Below are 27328 nucleotides of genomic sequence, written 5' to 3'. Positions count from 1 at the left end.
TAGGCGCCGTTGTGGTGCTCATAATCTAGCCGGCTTCCAGTGCATAGGAGCCATCTTATTTTAGAAGCAAAACACAAAGATAGAAATTAGTTGGTAATAGTATAATCCGCTGGCAAAAGTACCGAAATAACCTTAGCTTATTACAGTCCAACCAACGGAGGATATTCCGTAAGTTTCTATTTCGGAGTATTATAGGCTGTGGTCGATTAACGGCCGTTCCCAATATTTAGTCTACCCCTTACTTGAGATCAAAATCGTAACTATTGTTGACTTTTCTGTCCCAATCGACGGCAACTCACCTTATCCGAACACGCTGTCTGCCAATGGGACGACGTATAGCTTACCAGCGATAGACGTTTGTATGGAAATTGCAAATCACGCGTCCCAATATAAGGCGATAAGAATGATTATGTATATTGGGATAGCTTCAGATTATTGACAGCTAATACCTGACAGTAGAAGGTAGTAATTTATCTCTATCTGTAGATGGTATATTGGGAACGGCCGTTAAAGAGCTTTTGTAGATAATTCATAACGCAAGCTTATATATTAACTTAAAGCGTTTACTTCTATAATGATGGTCTAATTTAATAACATTGATTTTGCAAGAGACTCCACATACCTTATATAGAACATATACCTTTTGACCAACAAAATTAAAACAAAGAACGCTTGTTATATAAAAGGCATTTAGAATTCATTTTGATGTCATTTCTAATATACTAGATACTACTACCGCTTCGGAAACAAATGGCGATATGAGAGAAGAAGCGGCACAAGAAACTCTCCCAGCATTCTTTTTTTGCGCTTTTTTTTAATAAAATATTCAATATTGTACTGTCATTGCTATTGCAATAACCATAATATAGTCCCAAGCTGTCCGATCACTTAGATATTCAGCAGTGGAGTAATAGGATATACGACAGAGCCATTTTTAAAATAACATTTAAATTTATTTATAGGTAATGCCTGAACAGTGGCCGGGACTTTATTATAAAAGTGTATACATTTACCCTTAAAGCTATTATGTATCCTATATATTGGTTCACAAATAATAAATATTTATATAGAGTCCACGTACACGAATATGGGGGTAAAAGCCAATATGTAATGGAGTGTAACGATATGATTATGATTATTTTATAGCTATAATAATGTAATTACATATAATAATGTATATTTTAATAAACAGAGCGACAAAAAAAGTATGCTGGGAGAGTTTCTTGCGCCGTTTCTTCTCTCTCAGAGCGCCATTTGTTTCCGAAGCCGTGGTAGTGTTTGAATGGTATCAAAAAGATATCTAAAGGAATAATTTTAAGAAAATAAACGCCTTTTAATGCCTATTATTGTGGTAGTTTATGCCTCGAAAAACTCCGTTTATCCGACAGCTTCAAGATTGCTCGAATTTAATTTATTCCAAGTTAAAGTTTTAGAAACTATGCCTATTAGAGATTTTCTGTGGTAATAAATATGAATGTAAATGATATTTTTGTTCCTTAAAGCATACATTTGTTATGTGTAACATTATGGGTACCACAACGGCGTCTATTTCTGCTGTGAAGTAGTAATGTGTAAGCATTACTGTGTTTCAGTCTGAAGGGCGCCGTAGCTAGTGAAATTACTGGGCAAATGAGACTTAACATCTTATGTCTCAAGGTGACGAGCGCAATTGTAGTGCCGCTCAGAATTTTTGGGTTTCTCAAGAATCCTGAGCGGCAGTGCATTGTAATGGGTAGGGCGTTTCAATTACCATCAGCTGAACGTCCTGCTCGTCTCGTCCCATATTTCCATACAAAAAAAAGTAATTTTCTTTATTAATTACAATATTAGTGAATAACATTTCTATCAATTCGTTGACGTTTCATTTACATTGTATTCTCAAGTTTCAAGTGATTTCTTAGTACATAATCGGTGTTATCAGTTACAATGAAACATATTGAATACATACATATTTATCGATTTGTTTTCGATAACAGAGAAGTTTTTAGAAATATAATATCTACTAGCTGACCAGACAGACGTTGTTCTGTACATAATAAATAAAATACCGTTTTTGATGAATGATTTGTCAATAATTTTTCATTGTAACATAATAATATGCTCCTTGTTGTTATAATGAAATTGTTTCACAGCAGAACTGTCAAACCGCGCGTCAAAAATACTCTCACAGAAAATATGTCCAAACAAAACAAATATTGGAAATAAAAATAATTATGGATCCCAAATCGAAATAAAAACTATCCTATCTCTTAAGTTGGACAAAACTGCACTCCATGAAGTAATCCCCATTGAAATCCGTTCATTAGTTTTGGAGTCCATTGAGGACAAACATTGTGACACGAGATTTATATATATTAAGATTTTCGTATATATATATATATCAACGTGTTTTATATTGTATTAATATTAAAGTCAAATATCTTGGTTTTTATTACTGAATGATGTCGAATTTATTTTAAGGCTTTCATATCGTTGGAGTAAGTATCAATAAATAAACGACATCGCCTTATCCAATAATGTTTTGTGCAATAAAATTAACTGTCAATACTGGGAATGATTTACTAACTTGAAAAAGAAAATAATAATATCATGTTCCAAATTTGAATTTCGAATTCCTATCTAAGTATCTTATGAGACAACGTTCGATGTGATACATCGATTGAAATCCTGCTATTTCATACAAAAAACGAACAATTCTACATGAAATTGTAAATATTGTACGTTTTGAATGCGATCTCGCGGTAGATTTGGAAGAGTAAAATATGAATTTTAATAAGCCAATTTTTAGCCTATTTCAGCTGTGAAGCAGTAATGTGTAAACATTGCTGTATTTTGGTCTGAAGGGCTCCGTAGCTAGTGAAATTATTGGGCAAATAAGACTTCATCTTACGTCTCAAGGTGACGAGAGCAATTGTTGTGCCGCTCAGAATTTTTGGGTTTTTCAAGAATGGCAGTAATGGGCAGGGCGCACCAATTACCATCAGCCGAACGTCCTACTCGTCTCGTCATTTATTTTCATAAAAAAAAAAGAAAAAGGAAAGAAATTTCTCGTGTAAAATTTTAGGAAAAGACCGCTTCTAATTAAAGAAACTTTGAAAAATATTAGCAGCTAGTTCACTAGTAATTCATTCCTAAATTGGGAATCGGAATTTCGAAGTAATTCGTTAGCGTCCGTTGCGAAAGACGGAAAACGCTACTGAGTTCAAGGCTCTATCGATCGAAAAAGGCGGGTGCAAGGTTGGCAGCCTTTTGTAACATTACTAGCTCTCTACTAATTCAAGATCTGAGGGATTTGAAAGAAATTGTGCGGTTGGGAATTGCCGTCAGGAATGAAATTCTTAATACCTTATCTTCAACTTCGAATGTGATTTAAAATATGTAGCTATTTTGATTGTTTATATCTATACATGTGTACGCAGACGTTGCCTCACCTATGGGCCTTATGAGGAAGCTCACTGTCGCTCAGAGGGCAATGGAGAAGGCTATGCTCAAAGTTTCCCTGCGAGATCGAATCAGAAATGAGGAGATCTGCAGGAGAACCCAAGTCTGACATAGCCCAAGTGATTGCGAAACTCAAGTGGCAGTGGGCAGGGCACATAGTCCAACGGATAGGTGGCCAAGGGGGCAGAAAGGTCCTCGAATGGCGACCACGTTAAGAAAGACGCAGTGTTGGTAGGCCCCCCACAAGATGGACCGATGATCTGGTCAAGGTCGCTGGAATACGTTGGACGAGGGCAGCGAAGGTTCGATCCTCGTGAAGATCTTTGGGGGAGGCCTTTGTCCAGCAGTGGACGTCTTCCGGCTGATGATCATGATCATATTAATACTTATAAATATTTATGACATAAAGAAACAGTCATACTCAAATAAACTTTATTCAATGATGCTTAAACTAAGCGCTTTTAAATCGTTATTATGTAAAATACTGAATCTACTAAAGAAAAAGTAGAGCTCGTTAGAAGAACATACGAGAAACTCAACTCACAGTATTTTATCCGTAGAGTATTATTACAATGGCTGTAATATTCAAACCAAATTAGTTTGTAAGGTGCTGCATCCATATGAGTCGTGTTCATAGTGTTTTAAAATAGCAAATATTTCATAAAAAGTAATAAAGAATAAATTGTATAAATATCATATATTGGATGCATCAACCTTTAGAGCTTGAATTTATTGTTTGTGATCATAATTACTGTGATAATTAGTAATTGCATGCAACAAATACAATGGTTTATTAACTATAACAGGTCGACATGGCACCACAAGCCGCACCCGTTCACGAGTTGACGCACGGACCAACCATCGTTCCAGCGTTATCAAATCTTTGCAACTTTATATATATCTCTCTCTCACTGTCTCTCTATGTAATCAGTATTTTGTTTTCAATTTCTTTAGTAGAAATATAGTTTGTCAAACCGAATTGAGATATTAAATGGATGAGAACCATCTTCATACCAGTTACTATGAATGACTCTTTTCCACTCCAATAAAAACAACCAAGTAATATATACATTATTTCCCTTCATGTCCCAAAGTTATGGGACATGAAGGGAAAGTACCTTAAATATCGAATTGGTATCATAAAAGTAGGGGTGTTTTTTTTTACATTTAAGTCGGTTCGATTCCCAGACGAGGCAAGTAATTTTTATTCAAACTATTGGATATTTTTTAATAATTATGTCTTCTAAGTTTTGTACCTTAGACACTTGGCCCTTATCTAGAAAATAAATATTGCCATATCTTCATTTAATACAAAATTAATAAAGTTTTAAGAAACAAAGATTTTTATAAGTAGGTACTACGTGCTTAGTCATGTGTATACGCGGACGAAGTCGCGGGTATCAGCTAGTATAGTATAAGATCAAAGAGTTTAATTTAATATTTTTTGTATACCTACAAAAAAATTGAGCTTTGACCACTACTCCTTACGAATAATTACTATGTTATATACTTTTATTTAATTCGAGAGTTCGATGATCCCAAATTCATTATTTTGTCACCCAGAGAACTTTGAAAACGACATCCTGTTGCAATGATAACTATAATCGGTGGCCATCTTGGATTTCAACAATATAATATAATCTATGCATCACTTAAAAAAAACTGTTTTACAATTGAGACACTCTTCCATTCAAAAAATTATTATTTTAATTAGTGATTAAATAGGTTTCTGAAACAGTTAAAATTTAGTAGTTTATTTAATTAACTCGTCTTTGCTTTGATCTTTACGATCTATGACATGACAAGAACGTAGGTATGACAAGAATCTTGTTATAAAATGGAAATATATTCTTAATTCAGATCTCTCGGTTGTTATTTAAAGATATTTATTTGAACATAAATTTAAATTTATATTATCTTTGCGCTTTTGAACTTTATATTCACATTTAAGTAGGTTGCAAATAGTCTGGGAATTTTAAATTTGAGTTATAGAAACGCACAGATAGAGTTCAAATTCCAGTCATCCAAATGTGCTGTTGCAATTAATTTAAGAACCGTCTAATCTTGATTCTTATTTTTCAAACATAAATTAAAATATTCTTTATTCAAATAATTCTTCATAATCTTTGAATCATATTTTTTTCAACTCTACCGCTGGCTGAAAGACGATATTACGGCGTTCCTTTTGTAAAACGTATTGGGTTGTTTTTGTTCTAATCTTTTTTGTTATGGGAGCACCGTGGTACAGTCTCTACCTATAGGGGGCACCGCTTTACAGCGCTTTAACATTTGTTGTGAGAAATTCAGTTTGAATTAGTGATAGAGCTGCAATATGTTATAACCAAAAAGCGCTACAATTGTTTTTTTTTTTGTAAGAAAATAAGGGACGAGACGAGAAGGAAATTCATCTGATGGCCTTGCCCATTACAATGCAGTGCCGCTCACGATTATTGAAAAACCCAAAAATTCTGAGCGGCATTACAACGGCGCTTGTCACTTTGAGTCATAAGATGTCAAGTCTCATTTGCCAAGTAATTTCACTAGTTACGCTTCCCTTCAGAATGAAACACAATAATGCTTTCACATTACTGCTTCACGGTAGAAATAGGCGCCGTTATGGTATCCGTAATATAACTGGCATCCGGTGCAAAGGAGCTTCTGGTAAATAATTGTGATTTTAAATTGACTTTATTCTTGAATTTTATCAAACAAAATCATTGGTTGTACAAATATGTTCTCGTCTTTATTGTCAAATTTCGCACATTGAATATCTAGTACACCTGTCAAACAAGTCTAGTGATATTCAGTAGATAATCCCACATTCTTATTTGTATGACCCGGTAAGATTAGAGACAAGTTAACTGTTTTGGTCCAGACGGTTGATGTGAGATATGTGCGTCATAGAGTATTGACTGACGTTAAGACTGGAGATGACGGCGTGAATCTCGATATGCGCGGGAGTTTTCTACCATTCTGTCGCTACTTAGATAATTTATACGTCTAGATAGAGTCTCTTGCTGTAAGACAACTGATAAAACAGGCCAGGAATATTAGTTTAGTATGTGTGACAAGCTACGTTTTACACTCGCGATTTGTGTGACACTTTGAGTTAGTGTGCGTGAATTGCTCAAAAAGAAAGTTAGTTCTAAAGTTTATTTTTTTCGACGTTTTCACAACTGTCATAGTCTATCTAGACGTATAAATGATCTAAGCCGTCGCTAAATGTGTTGAAAATTTATGGTTTTTTAAGTTTTGGATGTAACTGGAAAGAGTAGAGTTTTTCCCGCGCCAAATCGCATTTAGAACAATCTACCAATCAGTGGTCAGAATTCAAAATTAGCAAGCCAGTCAGGCACGTCGTGTTTTCGAGACTGAGATTAATAAAAATAATAATCATTTATTCAAGTCTAATAATATACGGTACAGAGAGTTTTGTGCCGTACCCTCTGCGGTAGGATACCCTGAGTTGCAGAGGATAGGTCCTTGCGAAAGCTTATAGGTACATAGTTATACATAATTAACAAACCCATTAAAAAAAGTTTGTGTGTGTGTGAATTATTTGTAAAATACAGTAAGCTGCTAAATGTCTAACTGTCGTTACACTTGCCGTCTCGGTGGGTCCAGTACTCTAAGGCACCCGCACATGAGTGTGTCCGGCCATTCGATGTGCCACTTGCATTGCTCCAGAATGAGTCATGTTTGTCGACGGCTGCATAAGGATGCTAAGTGTTCTCTTTTCAAACAAGTATAGCGTTCGAATTATTCCACATCTACCATCTTTATACCAATTCCCAAAGTTATTTTTAACACTATCTCGTGTCAATAGAAACTAAAATTCAATATCTGTATCGTCTACTAAATAGATCAGTAAGTCATTAACAGATACATCAGCTCAGTCCTCTTGAAAACGAGACCTGGAAAGGTCTTGAAACGTCGGGTTAACTAAAATAAAAATGTAACTTTTACGCATAAATCTAATGTAAAAACACAGTTACAATTACACGCGTTTTAATCCTTTTAAGTGTTTTATTTATATGTCTACAAACTTTATTTTAACAATTTTAAACTATTTCTTGCAGAATAACTTATATTCGCTATATTTGCCGAAACCCCATCTGCCGTACGTGAGATTGGGTGAGATTCGGCTTAACATCCTCGCCACCTGATCACTGAGAATAAAATTCTTTACGAAGCCGATTATTTTCTAGTTATCCCAAAGACGCATGGGTCTAATCTAGATAAATCTTTTTTCACCCCATTAAAATCGTCCGCTTAGTAAATTTCATCAAAATCGTTAGAGCGATTATTGAGATGTATAAATAATAGAGCCGAATACTAGAGTATGGAATATCTAGTCTTATAATCAATTTGTCAGCAATACAATGGTCTTAAAATCATATTAACCCCCATTTGTCTCAGTACTAAATAATATCCTGAGATAAGCATAAGTTTAAACTAAAGTTACACCAACTAGGTTATCCCGAAGCTAAATCCTTATCTTGGTAACGTTCTCTCTATCTGGTGACCTCAAAACCGTAATGGAAATACATAAGTATTAATAATCGTAGTAGTTATAAGCGATAGTTACTGTTTCTGTTATAGTTTACTTGAGAAAAGAGGTAAATAATAGCCTAACTAACCTCTTTTAACGCGTATGCTAATCTATACTCTATTATTATTATTGTCGACCCCTAAGGCTCAGTGGTTAGTGACTCTGCCTACTGAGCTAGAGGTCCCGCGCTCGAATCCCGGTAGGTGTTATTATTTATATGATGAATATGAATATTTGTTTCCGAATCATGGACGTTTATTTGTATTTATGTATGTTTAATTAAAAATCAAATTCAAAATCACTTTATTCTTGTAGGTCACGGAAATGACACTTATGAATGTCAAAAAAAAAAATATTTTCTTATTGAATCTACCGCTACTTCGTAAAGGATTGAGCTAATGAAAAGAAGTAGCAAGAAACTCAACTTTAAGTATCGTATTAAATATATCGTTGTCTTGCACCCATAGTACAGGTGCAGTTTGCCTAGTTTAGGGCAAGATAATTTGTTTTAGAGTGTGTCAATACTATTTCATTGATTTTCCGAATCAACTCAAAAATACATAGACTTATTAATGATTACATTATTATTATATATATTATTAACTATATCATATATTTTTATGTATCGTATTATTTCACGTATGATTTTCTGTATATTTTATAAATTATATTTTCAAATCGAAGTTAATAAGCAGATTAATATTATTTTAATTTTATGTAAACAACAGTTCTTATTAACAATGCTATGTAGGTATTTATTATTATTGTTTATTTATTTAACTTTCTACATATATTATCTACATCTATCGGACAGCCTGGGACTAGATTGTGATTATTTTATAGCGATAGAAATGACTGTACAATATTGTATATTTTTATTGAAAAGAGCGAAAAAAAAATAATGCTGTGAGTTTGATTGAGATTAATTGAGTTTCTTGCGCCGCTTCTTCTTTCTCAGAGCGACATTTGTTTCCGAAGCGGTAGTAGTATCTACTATATTAGAAATGACATCAAAAAGAATTCTAAAGGAATCAATTTTGAGAAAATAAATGCCTTTTATGCCTTTATGTCTTTTATTATTTCAATTTTATGCAACATTTTCTATATGGTAATTATTTTTACAAATCAAATAGATTATATTTACAAAAAATTTGGGATTCTTACTAAAACTACAAAAATGTAACCCAAGTTATAAAAAAAATACTTAAAATATTCTTAACATCGCGTGCGCTGCAAAAAGTATTGATGATAGAATAAATGCACTACGGCTATGCAGAACACATCATTATTTACAAAAAGAGCCCAAATGTTTTGAGTTTTTCTTAGTGTTAATTCCGCCAATAATTGTCTTAAAACGATTCGACACGTGTTCCGCCTCTACACGAGGAAACCTCAGGACATGTTGACTAGTCTCCTGCCAGAGTTTGGCGAGTCAACATGTCAACGTGTCGAATTGTTTTAAGACAAATATTGGCGGATTGAACACTAAAGAAAACTCAAATCATTTGGATAATTATGGATTTCCGCATAGTAACGCCTATTTCAATAATTTTTTTACAAAAAGAGTCGCAAAAGCATAATTTGTCTGTGTCAGGATATCTAGATGTGATACTTATCTAAGATCATCTTTAAATTATCCACAGACGTTATCAGTATAGAAATGTTTATATAGTGCTGTACGAAATTAACACTGAGTTAGTTGTGGGCAGATGTGGGATCCTTCGCCAGAGGAAGGCTCCTTTGCTCCGGATGCCGGCTAGATTATGGGTACCACAGCGGCGTCTATTTCTGCCGTGAAGTAGTAATGTTTAAGCATTACTGTGTTTCGGTCTGAAGGACGCCGTAGCTTGTGAAATTACTGGTCAAATTTGACTTGACAACTTATGTCTCAAGGTGACGAGCGCAGTTGTAGTACCGCTCAGAATTTTTGGGTTTTTCAAGAAACCTTCCTTAAAGGCCGGCAACGCTCTTGTGATTCCTCTGTTGTTGCAGGAGAATATGGGCGGCGGTGATCACATAACACCAGGTGACCCGTACGCTCGATTGTCCTCCTATTCCATAAAAAGAAACCTGAGTGGCACTGCAGAGTGTATCAATTACCAACCCTTATTTTCATAAAAAAAGATGATTGTATGTTTTAGTTTCAGATTTAATTATCATTTCTTGAAAAACATATCATCCTTGCGCGTACACCTTCCTTAAAGGCCGGCAACGCTCCTGTGATTCCTCTGGTGTTGCAAGAGAGTGTGAGCGGCGGTGATCACTTAACACCAGATGACCCGTACGCTCGTTTGTCCTCCTATTCCATAAAAAAAAAAAAAAAAAAACATATCATCCATAGCATTCCATTGAATTTCCGAGATGACTCCCTAACCCAATTGGCACACCATTTTCTCCCAAATTTCTAATATCTTCTTTCTCATAAAGTAAATAATCCTCTGACATAAATGATTAGTCATGTTAGACGCGCCTAATAAATAAATCCGCTTTCATTTCATTCATCAAAATGTCTATTAACCTCATTTATAATGTTTTTGTAGTTAATTAGACACTTTTAGTTAGTCACGACTTTTAAAGTGTTTTCTCGATGGCGGGTTGAAAACGGTCCGTTATACTTTGCTTCCACTTTGAAAGAAATTATTTCGTGTTTTTTAAATTGTGACCTAAAATATATTTTAAGTTTATTCAAAATTTCTATTTTGATATCAGTTAAAATGAAAGAAATAAAATAAGGTTTTAAAAATTATTTACATAAAAAAATATAGAGCAGAAACAAATCTTATTGGTAAATAAATCACACCATGAAATAGCAAGTTAAGCTGATGGTAATTGATACGCCCTACCCATTACAAATTACAATGCACTGCCGTTCAGGATTCTTGAAAAACCTTGAGACATAAGATGTTAAGTCTCATTTGCCCAGTAATTTCACTAGCTACGGCGCCCTTCAGACCGAAACACAGTAATGTTCACACATGACTGCTTCACGGTACAAATAGGCGCCGTTGTGGTACCCATAATCTAGCCGGCATCCTATGCAAAGGAGCCTGGAGCCTTATCTGTCGTAGAAAGCAAACGTTACAATGTTCCTAAAGCCACAAATACCATTAGTGGTATGTAATACTATTTTGTTTTGGCTAGGTATCGATTGCTAAGCTGATAAACGCGGCGAGTGTTATCGTTCACGTTGCGTCACTGATTAGAAAAGTACATACTATTATTATTCCTCCGTGTTTCTCACGTAGGCAACGATTTTTTTTTATTGAAGAGGAAGGCAAAGGCTTGATTTCCTTACAACATCAGACAATTCGCGTTGTTTTAAACCATCCATGGTTACAATTTGTTATATTTGTAAGATTACTTCAGGGATTTATTACACAAATTATATTTAAAAAATAACAAATAAAAACATTTTTTTTTAATGACAAATTGTTTAGATTTGAACGACCGATATCTTAAGTCAATTTCCTAATATTCAAATATTGGGGTTGAGCAGGTTATCAACTGTAAAGTAGATCCTGTAGATGAAGCCACAATCTCACTCGCTCAGCGGAACGACCGCTCGCAACACAACGACGGAACGCAAGAGGTCGCGAGTTCGAGTTCCGCGAGTTCCGCATCGTTCATAAATTTTGCATCCATCGTTAGATACAACGGGCCAAATTCGATTTTACTACAAACCAATTTTTCCTAGGCCATCCTTTAGGCGATAGGGTAAACCGGTACAAACTAGGTTAAACTAGTTTCTCCTATCGGTCTTTGAGCAAACACATTTAGCCTAAACTGAACTAGTTGAGCCTAATATGAGAAATACACCGCAGGATTATCTGGTTTGAGTCTAGTCTAGTCTATACACTTCCGCCTCGTGAAATATGAGATGTAAAATATAAATATGAGAAGATGTGTGTTTCATATTTTGTGTCTGGTCTGTTTTAAAAATATTATATTGACAATTTTACTCATAATAATGATTTACAATTTTTTTTATGAGAAAGGAGGACAAACGAGCGTACGGGTCGGTACCTGGTGCTTAATGATCACCGCCGCCCACATTCTTTTGCAACACCAGAGGAATGTACAAGAAAGTTCCTTGAAAACCGCACTGTGGAGGATCCCTACACATCCAGATGGTGGGGATGAAATCCTTATTTGTGGCGTGTCGTGCGAAGAAGGAATTCGACGGCAGAAATTAGGTGAAACAGCTCTTCGGAACACTCTCCGTGATAAATGCGGTAGAAGACACACAATGAAGCGACGTCTCTACGCAACGTAAAGTGATCCACCCGTTCAAAGAGCACTGGGTCGCAAACAATTCGAGCTGCTCTGCGTTGCACGCGGTCAAATGGATCGAGCTGATACTGGGGTGCGACAGACCAGAGATGACAGCAATACTCTATATTATGTGGTAGAGCGCTAGAGTGTGGGCCGGCTTGAAGTATTGTCGTGCTCTATTTATAACGCCCAGTTATTTGTCTATTTTACGATTTTTTATAGTGTGGTGTCTTCTAAAAAGTTGGTATGATAATTATTTTATCTTGTACCAAATTATTTATTGTAATCAAAATATTTCATCTCTTCGAATGATTGAAATATAACCTGATTGGTTTTTTGTTGATCGGTATTCGAGCTGGTAGTTTAAAGGCAGATTGAATTATTCCTGCGAGTTGCATTGAACAAATACTTCGAATTGCATTCTCACGACGTTGCCTGACCTTGCCGAAATATCTCAAACGTACCCCCAACTACGTGCAATTAATAAAAACCGGTGCGCATCCGAATTAAAATACGATCGCGCGTCGTTTCGTGGAACTATCAATTCCGTAAATAATCTCGTAAAGCGGTTTCTTGTTTCGTCCTCATCGGCGTCCTTTGGGCCGTTTTTGGAGTATCCCGACGTCCATATTTGGCTACATAATTATCAATAGCTCCCTTATCCTCGTAAGCTTTCGATTGTGTCGCCCAGTTTGGAAATTGACGGAATTTTTGCTCGCCTTCTAATATTTAGATATTTGTCCCCGAGTTTTGAGAATAGATTTTAAGAACAATGCTATATTAACTGTTTATTTCATAAAAATACGTCTGTCAAACTAATACATTCAGAAGCGATCTTCAAGATTTTGTTTCTCTATTTTTAACCGACTTCAAAAAAGGAGGAGGTCCTCAATTCGTTGGTATGTTTTTTTTATTTTTCATTTCGATCATCTGAGAGTTTAGCTTTTGTTGATTTATTATATTTAAGTTTTCTGCTTTTCGTTCAATCTTAGTTGATTTATAAACGAGTTTATATGTCTAGGCAACGCATGAAAACATACCAGGTTTTTTACTTGAATGTGCACGACAAGCTACGCCGTACACTACGCGATACGCCAGTTACTCTGTTTTAGTGTGCGTTCGTTGTTGAAAATAGAGGTTAACAACTGTTAACAGTTCATCTTTGTTTTTTCGATAAGTTCACAGCTGTCACAGTTTATCTAGACTATATATATTATATATAAATTATCTAAGCGTTCAATATATAAAATATATTTGATCGACACTTCTTCTTCTTCTTTGCATAGGATGTATACTAGGTAGGTACCCCAGCTTCGCCTCTTTCTGTCGTTACAGGTTTTCATTTCATAAAAAAATTTCCCAATTTTCGAAACATCAAAAACAATTTTACACAGTTTATTTACAAAATTAGATCATGTCACGTCTAGAATCTAAATAGACTATGACAGCTGTGAAAACATCGAAAAAAAAATAGTTAAGAAATAACCTCTACTTCAAGCAATTCACGCACACAACAGTTTGTGCTACAAAGTCTCATACAAATCGCGAGTGTACGACGTAGCTTATCACGCAAACTAAACTAATATTTTTCTGGCCTGTTTCCATCGGTTGTCTAACAGCAAGAGACTCTATCTAGACGTATAAATTATTTAAGCTGACAATAAATTATTATTACATACGCGGTCTGGCTTGATTTGATATTGTTTACTTCTTCGAACCGAAACAGAGCTTACAGCTTAAGTGGGGTTGTGTAAGTACATCCAGTTGCTGACCATCAAAGCCTTATACGGAGTCATCGAGGCCGGACTCCTCTAGGGTACCAGCTAATGTACACACGAACCAAGTTGGTTTTCAATATTATTGACTAGCTCGTACCCACGACTATGTCTATGCGGAATGGAAATTATTCATTTTGGCTTTTTATAACATGTAAATCAGCCCTTATACTACTTAATTTAGAATCTCTTATCTTCAATCCTATGGTTCTGACTAGTACCACTTTCGTGTTTTCACTAATCCTTTGGTACGATACAGGTCGGTCTGACAGCGTGATAGAGATGGCAGATAGGTGATGTTACATGTGCGAGTGAGAGCGAATCATTAGTGGCAGCCATTTTATGTACGCTTCTTTATTGGCACGTGTTATACCAGATATTCAGACCGGATACTTAATTAATTTTAAAATTTTGAAGTGATAACTTTTTATGGGAGGGTAAACCGCTTCGTAACGTAACGTGTTACGGCGCCAATCTGTGTGGCTTCCCATTCTCTCACACATACGGCAGCGGTAGGCAGGCTCCCCTCTCACTCTAACCAATAGTTACTTTTATAGGATTAAATAATGATAATATACAAAAGTCTAATGTACATATTCAAGAATTAACTAAGACTTACGAACTCGACTTAGCCGAGTAGTAGGCATTATAAGTTTATGTCTGTTCCTGCTGTTAACATAATGTTATGACAGTTTCTATCAAATTCACTTATGTCCCTATGAACATACATTACATTATTAAGAATATATTGAGATGCAACATACACGATGTTTATTTCTTTAAATTATTCTCTCAATGATCTGTCTTCGGAGATTTTTTTATTTCATTATTAATTTATTTTTAAATTTTCTTAGTTGTTAATAATTCAAATTTCATTTAAATATCACGGTCGTGTTTGGGTCACATACATTTACAAATGCACGAAATTTTGACATAATCTGTAATATCGTACAGACGTAGAGACACGAATGATTCTTAAAAGATTCTCTATTGTCGCTAAAATCAGTTGAAAATCAGAACATAGGAAGTTGTTGATCCAACAATATGGCCGTGTCGAGTCAAGAAGTCGCTGTCCCACTGCTTGTTAACCTTTCATGCGCACTTAATTATTCTTAAAGGCCGCCAGTTATCTGTCACGGATTACTGTTGCGACAGTCTCAATATTCACTTTCGACAAAATACCGCCATTGTTTTAAATGCAGACATTTTATATGGTTACATTTGTCATCAATATTGCTTGGTTAATTCATATTAATCGATTTTAAGTTACGAGTTAAAATCGGTCTGTATTTGCTGTGGCTCATCTACAAAGAGATTTTTAAGACCTTTATGTATTTAACTTTGTACAAAACAATCGGTAAAGAACTTTGCGAACTTTTGGAGATTTGAACAAACGAAAATTTAATTCGTATATATAATATTGGGATTAATAAAAACATTCTCCCATATGAATACTAAGTATGTTGTGTAAAGTTTCAAAACGATCGGTAAACAACTTTAGATTTGCGAAATTAGCGAAACATTATATAAATAATTCTATTCTATTCTATTCTATTCTTCCTACTGTGGCTTCTGTGGAAGATATACCACAGATTTGCCAGAATCACGTTAGATTAGACTACCAAGCTTTGAGTATGTGTCTTCTAAGTTTAACGGTAATAATCGGTGTTCAGATTACATAAAGTTTAATTTTCTAATAATATCTGAAACAAATAATATACATGCATATTTTTTTTTATATTGAATTCTGTCACAATGACACACATTTTAACCCAATTTCCCTTTGATTACCCAATGGGTTCGAAACAAAAAAACTGATCAACTTATACGAACTTTAATACCCATACATTGAAAATATCAATGAAATTAGGAATGCCTCCTCAGATTAAGGATTGGTCTCCGCTGCGCTCCAACTAGATACCGCACTACCCAAGAACAATAGCTTTTTTATTACGGCTTATTAGATGCTTGTGTGCGTTGCATCTTGACACTCAATGGCACCTTTTAAATTCTGTAACATACGCTTCGTGTTATTTTACATTGAAATAATTAAAAAATAAAATACTTACTGATGATATGGGATGATCCCTGTGACATTTTATATCTTAGTATTATTTTTACAAAATTTTGCTACGCAACCCGGCATTTTACTTTCAATTACTATAAAAGTATAACAGAACGCCCACTTGGGCGTACTATTAGTTGCCGTACTTTACGATAACGCCTGCGATATCTAGTTGGAGCGCAGCGGACACCAATCCTTAATTTAACAATGCGTCATTATATGCTTGTCATTATTTGCTCATCTGTCATTGAAAATTTCATGTTTCTAAATGTAAAAAAGACAAATACTTTATAAAGAATAATACTTAGAACAAATGATTTCTAAGCATGGCCTAGATATATTTCTTATTTAATTTCATTAGCACAATCGAATTGCTTAAGAAGCAGATTAACCGTCTCATATTTCTCACACGTTTAGTTTTCCAGTGTGTTTTTTTGAAGCTTAAACTTCCTAGAAATGCTTGTATGCAGAATATGATACAATAGTTTATTTAAAATGTTGTCAGTTTCAAATGACATTAACATCACCACATTCCAGTTATTGGGTGATATTATTGGGTGTTTTTTTTATGAAAACAAGTGACGAGATGAGCAGGATGTTTAGCTGATTGTAATTGATACGCCCTGCCCATTACAATGCAGTGTCACTCAGGATTCTTGAAAAACCTAAAACTTCTGAGCGGCACTAAACAAATACGATACGTCACTCGAACGGTTGGCTCAGTTGGGAGAGCGCTCGCACGGAACGCGAGAGGTCGCGGGTTCGAGTCCCGCATTGTTCAAAAAATTTTCTTTTCAAATTTTATTTGTGTAATATAATACAATTTTATGTGGTCTGCGCAGAACGATTCTCCCTTTTACAGAAGGATCTCAATATTATTACGTTATCCCTGATCAAGTGTATTGTTGTCTCTTTTATACACAATAATAAGGACGGACAATAAAGTATACTTGATCAGGCATTACATATTGAATCGCCGTCTATAATACAAACCTTAGAGTACTTGTATGAATTTATGATACCAGTATATTATGTATATACATATTATTATTATTAAAAGGATTTTAAGTTTCAGTTGTCACCTATTAGGAAATTATGTCTCGTTAGAATTCATTAGGGTGCTTGTACATCACACCCGCGCCGCACCGGTAACGCGAAAACGCCTAGTTAAAGAGTAATTCAATTATCATAGTTTGGTAAAGCATTGCCAACGAAACTAATCAGTCGTATGCTTATAATTTTAACATTGTATATTTATGATGTGAGCATTAAAACTAAAACAGTGTTTATTTAATATTTTTAGCGACTAGACGCCAAGACAGTGGTACCAATATTTCAAATACTCATCACAAATGACACATAAGAATCGCTTGTTAAAAGTATTGCCTTGACTGTTAACTTTATCGTTCAGTTAAGTTAATTAATTAAAAACCAATTTAAAGTTAAACCAATATTGTTACTAATTATGGCAGTAAGAATATCTCAAGTATTCTCTAACAGTCTAGGTAGTAAAAAAATGAAAACATGTTTATGTAAACAATTCTACAAATCAACTAGGTACGTCAAGGTCCCTTTGCGCCAATTCGTACCTATCGACTTCTTTAACCCTCGAGAACTCACAGTGTGTACTTCTTAACAGTATTAATTACTCATATAGCATCGTCTAATATACATAATAAAGCGGAACAAAAGCGTACGTTTTGGCGACGACGCGACTGTGCGGTTTTGAACGTACAACGACACCAATGCAATTCCGGTGTAATGTACAAGAAGCTTTACTAATCTTGACATAAATATAATATCAAAATGCACGCTCGCCTTATCGCACCAACTCACTCTAAAGATCATTTCAAAGGAATTATAAAAGCCAACTTAGGCTGCTTCAAGTCAAAGCTGGGATAAGCAGTAACTCAATTAGCTGAGTTCGTTCGCTGCGGAAATTCACTTATTATGAGCAATGTTTTGTGCTCGATCAATGAAAATGTATTTGCGATTTATTCCGATTTCGTTATTCATTATTCGCCTGTTTAACGTTGTGTATCCAAAGGGCTTGACAGAATTATTTTATAAAGACAGTAATGATTCATTTCTTCGTTGAGCCTCACGCTAGTAGTGATGGACATAGTGTGACTAAAATGGGGTTGTGATATGTTTAAGGTCCTTTTGTCGGTAGTATTTAGACCATAATGACCATAATAACTACTACGTCAATTCAAAATACTTACACGAAAGAATGACGTGAGAGAGAAGTATTGCCGATCTCGCGTCTCTCTCATCTCTAGCATTTGTTTCAGATACTTTTACGCATTGTTTTTATATCGTATTCATCCATAGCGATCGTTGATAATAGATAATGATGAGAAAGCGTTTCTTTTGCTGTAGCATGTACATACATTGTACAAAAGATACTCTAAAATGCTGAAACTGTAAATATATATTTAAAAGAGTGCCAATGCTTTTCGTACCATTATCAAAAAGTTCCACTTTTCAAAGTGATGGTAAATGGTAAAACAATCATAAGTTTATTTTTTAAGGTAAATAAGTAAATGATATTTGATTAACTTAACATCAAAATCAGCTCAGCAAGACGTTTTATTACATTTACACATATATTTAAGTAAAAATATAGCAGTGTCGTTTTAGCACTCATTAACTTTATCATAAAGGGGATTAATTTCAAACAATAAGCTTCGAAATGGATCTTTCCTTCCCTTATTAAAAAGATGAGCTTGCTTTATCATAGCGCTATTGTCGGTGAATAAAAGACTGAAAATATATTGAGCGTAAACCTTCCTGCGTTAAATTATTTTTTGCATTTTTTAATATTGTGCGCGAAGAGTATCGATTGTTATGCATTAAATGGGTTAAGAGCTATCAGCAGCCGAGATTTGTTGAAGGGTTTTGTTTTTATCGTGAAACTATTTTTATATCAACACTCGATACGAGAGATGAACATTTTTACTGACTTTTATAACATCTTATGAAGGATTATTTTATAACATCTTTTGTGGTGGCTTTTTCTGCAGTAGAAGGAGTAATAAAGTAAAATTATTATTGTGTTTCGGTTTAAAGGCATACATAAGTAATGCCATTGCGATGCCCCTTAAAATCAATTTTTATTCTTTTTGGAAATTTGGATTCTTCTTAAAGAATCAAATTTTCTTGAATCCTCAGAGGTAATGTAATGTAACATCTTACCATCCCAGTCTTCTTTTTTTTTAAATTTCGTTGCAATAATATTTATTTATTTTAAATTTAAGGATCTATAATAATGTATTAAAATAGACGTTAATATATTATATTTTATTGTTTTATTTTAAAACATTCAACCGATCGCGACGAAAATTGGTATTATGGCTGTAAAATGAAGTAATTTTTCTTGAAGAATAAAATTTTCTTGAATGTAACATCTAACTATCATGCAAATTGAGCACATATTGTTCATCTCGCGACAGGCCCTCTAGAGAATTGTACTGCTTTTCTGCACAAGCCCCTCAATATCCAGGGCGTTGCAAGCATACGTTACAATGTACTTAAAGTGACAGTCGTCCCACAAGCAATGAGTTTTTATAACATTTCTACTAAGGTTACGACCATCACATTTTCTATACTTGAAACTAAAACGAATGTTATACAAGTATTTTCTCGAATCGTGCGGAGATTGAAATCGCAGTCCGCAGTGCACAGGGTCCTTAACATGTAAATCGATATTTATATAAAATGCATTGAAAAACTAATTCCTACGTGTGCGATGACGTGTTTAGTATCGAGTCAACAACCTCAAGCCTCAAGCGATGTAAAAACTGGCAGTCACCCGACTTACTGCAAATTGATTCCATATAGGACGACCGCGACATTAAGGCGACTTACCTTATTCAACCGATTGCTTCTTGATAAACTCACTCATTACTATCGCAGACGTTCCGAATACCAATCCCATAGATTCCGTATTTAAATTACGAAAGCAGAGCCCAACAAACAAAAATAAACTTAATAGCGGCTGTAAAATGCCCAAGTAAGTTCCATACCACCCATGTGTGTATTTTTTTTAATGACATACTAGACATAGCGTAGGTAGCGACGATTTTTTATTCGACAAGTAACATTAAAAATACAATAATTTAAATTTAGAATACGTAATAGTTTTTTTTAATGAAATTTAGGGACAAGACGAGCAGGACGCTTAGGATTCTTGAAAAACCCAAAAATTCTGAGCGGCACGACAATTGCGCTCGTCACCGTGAGTCATAAGATGTCATAAGTCTTATTTGCCCAGTAATTTCACTAGCTTCGGCACCCTTCAGACCGAAATACAGTAATGTTTACACATTACTGCTTCACGGCAGAAATAGGCGCCGTTGTGGTACCCAAAATCTAGCCGGCTTCCTGTGCAAAGTAGCCACTGGTGGTGGTGACTAGTCTAAGATCCGAATAGGAAATGACCTACACTAATTTGCTTAATACATAAAAAGTGTTATTTTAATCAAATAAGCGTAATTCTTAAAAAATCATTCTTGATTTTATATTATAATATAGTCGAGACAGAACTTTTTCAGTAGCGATATAATTTCAGCAATTTAATTAATCTTAATATATATAAATTACGTGACACGTTGTTTGTCCGCGATGGACTCCTAAACTAATGAACGGATTTTAATGGGGATTACTTCATGGAGTGCAGTTTAGTCCAACTTGAGAGATAGGATACTTTTTATTTTGATTTAGGACCCATAATAAATTTATTTCCAATATGGAATGTTTTGTATGGAAATATTTTCTATGAGAGAATTTAGTGACGCACGATTTGACAGTTCCGCTGTGAAACAATTTCATTATAACAACAGGGAACATTTTTTACAATGTAATTCTTGATGTTTTGAAATATTATTGGCAAATTCCTATAAAACAGTATTTACGTCTTTAATCATCGAGATTCAATCTCGTGCCAGATTTTGGCGAGACAACACGTCCTGAGGATGCCTCGTGTAGAGGCGAAGCACGTGTCGAATTGTTTTGAAGACAAATATTGGCGGAATTAACACTAAAGAAAACTTAAATCATTTGTATAATTATGGATTTCCGCAAAGTAACGCCTAATTCAATACATTTTCTAGTATGATATAAAATACTTTTCATCTCTGTCACGGATGGGTGTACGTAGGTTTTTAAACTGAAACTTTTATTACATCGTCTCAAACTTTTTCGTCTGTGTGTTGCATGTCGCGTGACGGTCGGGCGGCGCCTATAGTTCCCAGCAGCTGACCGTGTAGTGTATAGACTATTACTCATTTGTGCCAGTGCTCCACGTTATTTTGTTTGTTTTTTAGTTAAATGTATATAATGTGAAAAAAAGTTTCACTTTTACCGTGGTTTCATAAAACCACATAATCCTTTTTATTCAGATCCTTTGCTATGAGGCATGATAGGTCATACCACTCTTTACTAGTATAATTTTAACATCATTTTCAAGTTCAGTTCGTAACACATTTACGTCTTAACTAATTTTGTTCACACATTGTTAGATATGTAAAAAGGTATATTTCATCCCAAAAGTTTTAAATCGGCGACAGTAATTTATGGAACGAAAGAGATATTCTCTTTCGTTGACAAAGAGAGAGAAGTTTATCTGGTTTAAGTTTTTCGGCAGGAAACCTAGTTTAAACCTATAAATGGAATAAAATTGAAAACAGAGTTAAATAACAAGGTTTATCAAAATGATTTGAGAACAATTCGACACGTGTTTCGCCTCTACACGAGGCATCCTCAGTCAGTCTCGTGCCAGATTTTGGCGAGTTAACACGTCCTGAGTATGCCTCGTGTAGAGGCGAAACACGTGTCGAATTGTTTGAAGAGAAGTATTGGCGGAATTAACACTAAAGAAAACTCAAATCATTTTGATAATTATCGAATTCCGCAAAGTAACGCCTACTTCAATAAATAAACTAGGTTTATGTCCAAAACAGCGTAATAAATCTCATATATTATCGCATTTAAAAACAATTAGCGTCACTATATCTGGACACGTAATTTATAAGCAGCAATTAAGTTATTATGAGGTTTATCATGTCGTTACTTGTAACAAATAATAACTATCGTATCTACGAGACACAACCCTGTTCTGTAGGTACCCTAGTTTCATACTGACCTTAATCCTACCCTTGGCGTTAAGGCGCGGTCATACCTCAATATCAACAAAAATTGGTTTCTTAGGAGCCGATTACAACATAACGCAATGAAAATATTCCGACGCAAAAAATTCAGTGCACAAAGAAGGATTTAATGATAATTTTTAACCGAATAGAATATTTATGTATAATTTGAAATATCCAATAAAAAATTTGGAAGTTGCTTCCCAAAAATAAACATTGGAGTCAAAAATCTCCGAATTTTAAGTGATAATAATATGCTTTTTTTAAATAATTGAATAGAATTAGTACTTTTCTAAAACTTAAACCGAACAATTTTAAATTTAATATGTAAATTTTGAAAAAACAAAAGAAAAACAGTAAAATAAATGCCCATTTGCAGCTTAGCCACATGATCAACACAAATATTGTAGGGTTGATTGTAGCGTTTACAATCCTAGTCAGTCCGCGCCTTAATACACTTTATTTATGACAATTAGGTACGAGACGAGCAGGACGTTCAGGTGATGGTGATTGATACCCTACACATTACAATGCCACTCAGGATTCTTGAAAAACCCAAAAAATTCTGAGTGGCGCTACAACTGCGCTCGTCGCCTTAAAAATAACATGTTAAGTCTCATTTGACCAGTAATTTCACTAACTACGGCGCCCTTCAGACCAAATCACAATAATGCGTACACCTTATTGCTTCACGGCAGAAAAAGGCGCCGTTGTGTTACCCATAATCTAGTCGGAATCCTGTACAAATGAGCCTCCCACTGGTAATGACTTTTCTCATATGGCGAGGACGGATGACCAGGGTGTATGTTATATTTAGTCGTATTAAGAAGTTAAAATAATTATTAATTAATAATAATTGATTACTAAAAAAAATAAGACAACCACCCAATCTAATTTTATTTTTCTGCATTTTAGGGAACAAAAATTAGGTTATTATATATATTACCTTATATTAACCGATCGTTTAGGTTTCAAATGAAAAATCCGAGGCCAATTCATCACGTCTTACCTGTTTAAAAAAACCGACATCATAAACTGAAAAGTAAATAAATAAAAATTTAATTTAATACACCTTTACCTTTAATATTAATAAAATACTATTATTTATATGTGCTACCTATTGATAGTTTTTAAGTCGGTGCCAAGACCATAACAAAATAAAACTTAATATTATAAACAGCTTACTTACTGTAATTATTAAGGTTGTCTTGCCACGCGTGTCTGTCCGCTTGGGCTAAACGAAGCTATCCCGCTCAAAGTCACTCGTGGCGAGTGTAGATACTTATTATTACATTTGGTTTGGCACCGACGTCAGAGCTATCAATATGTAGCACATACGAATAATAGTATTTTATTAATATTAAAGCCGTACACAAAAAACAATTATATCATCGAGGTAAAAAAATTATTTTATAAAAAATGTTCATAAAATAAAAACTACTGGGCCGAACTAGGTAAAATTTTTATGGGACCAAATTATATCAGATATGTATACCACTGTAATATTTGTTTTATTTCAGAACTGCTATTTGTATCCATTCAGAGAATTTTCGGTATTCAAAGTCAATTAAAAGGCCATAAGTTAGTAACAAACAGTAATTATGGTTTCTACGAGACACAGCCCTATTTGCAGCCGCCCTAGTTTCTTACTTGCCCTTAGTTCTAGCAAGTATTATTGACCTCTAGCTGTGTCAAGGCTATTCATAAGGGCTACCTGTTGAAGAATACACGAATGATAAAAGACATGGAAATACATATATACATAATGGCTTCCAGAAAAGAATATTATTAAACTATATCTACTTCTAAACATTAAACCATCCGCGTTTTTTATCCGTTTATCCGCGTAATTTCGGGGAAAAAATACAATTATTTTACGATTAATTATTATATAAAATGTCGGAAAACTACTTAACTTTACAGCTATCATTGATGGCTGCAGTGAAAAAATTTTCTATGCTCAAGATACCAAATTTTCGCCGCGATCAGTTGGGTGGTTTTGAAATGAAACGATAAATTATAATTAATATAGTAACGATATTTTTAACCGACTTATTATTAACCGAATTATTTTTTTGGAGTCGGTGTCATCCAAGATAGGCTTGTAACTACATACATAGTTATAGGTGAGATGTGCTTGACTCGTGAGGAGGCGATAGGCGAGAACGGGTCGCGGCGGAAGGACACCGATTCCAAAAATAACAACAATCGTAACTGGAATTAGATTAATTAATTAGATTGTTTAAAAATACTCAACTAGTTATTTTTTTTTTTTTTTTTAATTAAAACAATTAAGTATTATTGCAACGAAATTTTATTACAAAAAAAAAGAATATCGCCGTATTTCTTGCGCCCGTTTCTTGTCATCTCTGAGGCATGCATTTTCGAATAAGTGGTAGTTTTTGACGTTCAACAAGTGATTTTTAATTCTATTTAGAATTAAAATAGTTGTATATCAATTCCATTAAAATATTTGTTGAATTATTTTTAAAACATAATCTAAAAAGCATTTCCAAACAGTTATTTTAATTGACACCACTATTTAACTTGGACTAAAATCAAATTCGGTAAATTACTTCACATTTCATCGAACGAGGTATAATCAATTTATGCCCAGTTAACTATGGGTGGTCTAATTCCTTCCAAATGGTTAAACATAACGCATTTTACTACGTGGTTTTTTTACGAGCGTATTTATAACAAGTTTAATATTTCAAATGTCGATACATTTATCTTATCTACCTGTAGCAATACCTGGTGGGTACAGATAAACTTGTAATCTTTTGAATAGCGGTTTTATAGTAGCATATAAAACTTGTTTTTTATATGTTTGTTTCGTTTTTAATGAATTATGTCTGTATTATTATGCTCCTATCTTTATATCCCCTGTCAGCACTAACTATAGTCAAAATTCATTCATCGTACGTGTCAGCCACGGACAAGTAAAAAATAAGGACTCCGTGTCACCTTACATAACAGTGTAGCACCAAAACAAGCCGATTAACGTGTAAATACATAGCACCACGCACACACCTACACTACTACAGGCCGATAGGAACCATTATGAGAATTTTCATCGTCTGTGACAGATCAGTTTGCGTCTCAATAAAATATTTTAAAAATGCCGTCGTGCGTTGTGAAAAAGTGTAAAAACGATACTATATAAGTATTTGTGGCCATATATGATTATTTAAGGGAGATAAAATTGTGTAACCAGTATCCCCTATAACCGCACACACACTAGCATAACGGTGCTTCACTTGCTAATATCACGGCGCGGAGTCCTTCTTTTTTTACTCGTCCGTGGTGTCAGCAATAACTTTAACAAATTATCGAAACAGTTCGATCTTGACTTATTCTTTAGCAGCTCTGATTCCATTAAGCGTCAGTTAGGAAATGAGTTCTTTGGTCAATTTTGTGGTCGAGCTGATAATATGTAATTAGATAAGTTATACAATATTGTTAAGCATTTGATTCGTCTCACATTGTTTTTGTTTTATATTTTACCTAACTACTCGTAAGAATCTGTAAATGGCTTTCTATTATTTTATCATGTATCTATTGTAAAGTGTTCAGCTGTGGATTCTCCAATAACATAAGTAAATAAATCATGAACTCCTATGTAAAAGTATGAAAACAGTGGCGAAATACTTTGACGAGCGTTGATACAGCACCTTCAACTGAACTTCTATTCTTATAATTTTATTACAGTTAGTTTTTGAAGTTAATTGATTTTCTGTAATCAAATCATTAATGATCGGGTTAGTGCTAATAATCCTTCATAGTGCGGTCTTCAAGGAACTTTCTTCCACGTAAAACCTAGCTGTTACCTGTGGTACCTTATTGGGGTGCTGTACCTTCAAAAAAAGGCCAGCAACGCTCCTCTAATTCCTCCGGTGTTGCAAGATAGTTGTGGGCGGCGGTGATCACTTAATACCAGGTGACCCGTACGCTCATCTGTCCTCCTTTTCCATGAAAAAAATTCCCTGTAGTCGTGGAAATCGCTTGGTGTGGGATGAGACTTATGAGTCGCAAGCGCCCTCTCATGGGGAAAACACATCTAAGGTTGTAAGAAGAGCAACGGCTGGAACTGTCGAAAATGTCTAAAGCGTGGGAAATATGCATCACTCGGTGATGGATACATATTTATTCACTTTAGGAAGGAGACGATGGATCCTTGGGGTTCATCGGCACAAGAACTCATAACAGAGATATCCAGGTGTCTAACCGATTTGACAGGTGACCCAAGGTATGATATGTTTGACTTTTAGCTAGTCCAGTATTTTTCATTTCATTTTAAAGTCAAATTCAAATAAACTTTATTAAATAAGGCTTAAACTAAGCGCTTTTGAATCGTCTCTATAGATATTTATTTTAAATTACTGAATCTACCATATGTTCGGAAAAAGTAGAGCTCGTGAGAAGAACGAAAGAAAAAATCAACGGCCACTCTTTTCAATCTATGCAGTATTTTACAATGGCTGTAATATACATAACAAATTAGTTTGTAAGGTGCTACATCTAATATATGAACCGGGGTCATAGTTAAAAGCGTTTAAAACATCCTATATTTCATAAAGTAATAAATAATAAACGGTATTAATATAAATTATCGTATATTTGATGCATCGACCTTTAGAGCTTGAAACCATTGTTTGTGTAAGGATGCTTCGTGAACAACATGTACTCAGAATAAATCTAAAAAAAAATTTAACAAAAAAAAACAACGACTTCTAAAACACTTCCTAAACAATAGATATAATATGCACTTGAAAGTATAAGAATAATTGCGTATTTTTATACAATCTAATTAATTAATCTAATTCTAGTTACGATTATTGTTATTTTTGGAATCGGTGTCCTTCCGCTGCGACCCGCTCTCGCCTCCTCATTTTTTTTTATTTTTTGATTTTTAGTGAATTTGAAGTACACTTACCAACAATTTGTCTAAATATGTGTAGATATATTAATTTTATCAATACAGCAATGAAAAATCTAAAAATAAATGTAAATAATAAATTTACATACGTATAGTAAATTTAATTTAAGATTTTTATGGTTTTCTCATGGAAAT

At 34.3% G+C, this 27328-nt stretch overlaps 1 protein-coding gene across 3 annotated transcripts in view; it reads left to right on the top strand.

The window, feature by feature from the left end:
• The window catches only part of LOC126972446 (breast cancer anti-estrogen resistance protein 1), a 150618-nt gene that overhangs the window by 13929 nt on the left and 109361 nt on the right, over positions 1-27328 (top strand). The gene's annotated exons all lie outside the window — the stretch shown is intronic.

Source organism: Leptidea sinapis, chromosome 26, assembly GCF_905404315.1.
Source record: "Leptidea sinapis chromosome 26, ilLepSina1.1, whole genome shotgun sequence".
In the NCBI taxonomy this organism is placed as follows: Eukaryota; Metazoa; Arthropoda; class Insecta; order Lepidoptera; family Pieridae; genus Leptidea; species Leptidea sinapis.
This window is presented reverse-complemented; position numbering and strand designations above follow the sequence as displayed.